Source organism: Notothenia coriiceps, unplaced genomic scaffold (assembly GCF_000735185.1).
Source record: "Notothenia coriiceps isolate Sejong01 unplaced genomic scaffold, NC01 NC01_scaffold00014993, whole genome shotgun sequence".
Classification (NCBI taxonomy): Eukaryota; Metazoa; Chordata; class Actinopteri; order Perciformes; family Nototheniidae; genus Notothenia; species Notothenia coriiceps.
In genome coordinates, this window is record NW_011347694.1 from 9,988 (window position 1) to 11,975 (window position 1,988).

Here is a 1,988-nt window from a genome sequence, read left to right on the forward strand (position 1 = left end):
TTTTTTCAAAATACCAAACAGATCACCCATTGTAGCCATGCCTCATACTGCTCATACCGCTCTTTTGCAGCCCTGTTAGATAAATGCGGATTTTGGGTCCTTAACTTAAAAAAAAAAAAAAAAGAGGAGGCGGAGCTAATGCCTGATAAGAATTCTACCGGAGGTAAAGTTAAATTCAGCTGTGATAAAACGCCATCCTGTTCTAACCACGTCAAGGATTATTTCTGAAACAGTATGGAGCTCAAATGCTTTTTCTCTTGCGGGTTTATCACAAGGTGAGTTCCTTTTTTTATTTCCTGCTTTTTAAAACACATGTGCTCTACATTACAGGTTAGCTCTGAGTGTTAGCGAGGCCTGCTAATGTAAACCAAGACGAGATTACGTCCAAAACACGTCAGGCATTGTTTCTGATAGCAACTTTCTGTGGGTCCACTGCCGATTTGACGTCAGATCGGCAGCAAATCTGTATCCACTCGTTGTACACCTGTTTTTAAAAGATTTGGGTACGGAGGAAAAGAGAGAGGGTTTTATTTTCTGACGTTGCGTGAGTGTTTTAGCAATTGCTGTGCAGCCTCATCAGGACAAAGGTGGGGAAATCCAATTCCCCTGACTGACAGAGGTCTCTGCGACACTTTCATACATTTAATATGAATAATAATGTTCTTTTGTGTCATAAAGAGCTTACAACAACCTACTATTGGACTTCAAATCAACCACATACAGTACTATGGATATCATTAAGAAACTGTAGGGATATGGGCTTGTGTAACCGTCACACATTTGAATTGACACAGAGACACTACAACCACAGCTGGAGCTCATTTCCACTGTGGCAGTGCACCCCCCAGACCAGCTGTAGGTCACAGGGTCTGGGTGAGGGGCTATGAAGCTACCAGATGGAGTTGCATGCCCTTACTACTTTATAAGCTATCATACAGGAACGTCTTTAGTCTACTCTTAAAATGGAGAGTACCTCCCAAATCCCTCCACAAACAGGAAACTGGTCTACAGAAGCTGAAGGCTCTGTACTTTTGGAGACTCTTATCACTAATAACCCAGCATGCTGGGAACCTAGTGGGGTTTTAGGCTACTATGAGCTATTTAAGGTACGATGGTGCCTGAACATTGGTGCCTGAACATTGGTGCCTGAACATTAAGGACTTTGTAGGCTAGGAGAAGGATTTGAATCTGTTTTCTGTATTGTATAGGGAGTATGTGCAGATATGCTAATACAGGAGTAATATGATCTCTTTCCTAGATCTTATCAATTCCATGTTCCACAGAATTTGTAATCAACTCTGTCATGATCTCGGTTAGTATGTAATATTTCATGTTTTATTTTGAAATATAATTTCTCTCTTTGTCTTGTCTGGTTAACTTCCTGTCTGTGCTTTTTGCTGCCTTTGTAACCTGCCTTGATTCTTTCCAGCTGTGTGTGACCCCCCTGCTGCCCGCGTGTCTGTACCTGCTCTCAGCTGGGTCTCATGTAATTAGTCCGTCAATATATATGCCTAAGTGTCCGTTGTCAGTCTTTGGGTGTTTCTCAATGTCGAGGACGCTTCCTTGGTAGGACATGTCTTCCGAGTCACTTGCTTCAGAAGCGAGGCAAGAATCCTTTCTAGCCTCGGAAAATGAAGAATGGTAGAACAGGCTAACAGGTGTGCGTCATATGAGAGGCCCCATCTTAAATGGAGCATGATTTCCCGCCAAAGATTTGGAAATTGGTCCGTGCGCAAAGCATTGTGGGGATTTTAAGACCGCGGAGGATATACATGTGCAGCCTCGAAATTTCCCGCAAAGAAGGACGCCGGCCTTGGTAGAATTCCAAGTATGCTGGACATTGGAACAGTCCTTCGGCAGGACTCGATGACGTAGCATCCTTGAAATAGTGTCTCTGGAGGAGCCTTCCTTGAAATTGAGAAACACCGCTGGTGGTCTCCCAGCTGTGTGCATCACTTTTTAGTGTCCCCTGGTTTCAGTGCTATTTT

The 1,988-nt window shown here is 43.5% G+C and overlaps 1 protein-coding gene across 1 annotated transcript in view; it reads right to left on the reverse strand.

Moving 5' to 3' along the window:
• Positions 1 to 1,988, reverse strand: part of LOC104948746 (latent-transforming growth factor beta-binding protein 1-like) — a gene marked incomplete at its 5' end in the record, with an annotated part of 15,428 nt that overhangs the window by 9,057 nt on the left and 4,383 nt on the right. The window lies entirely within an intron of this gene.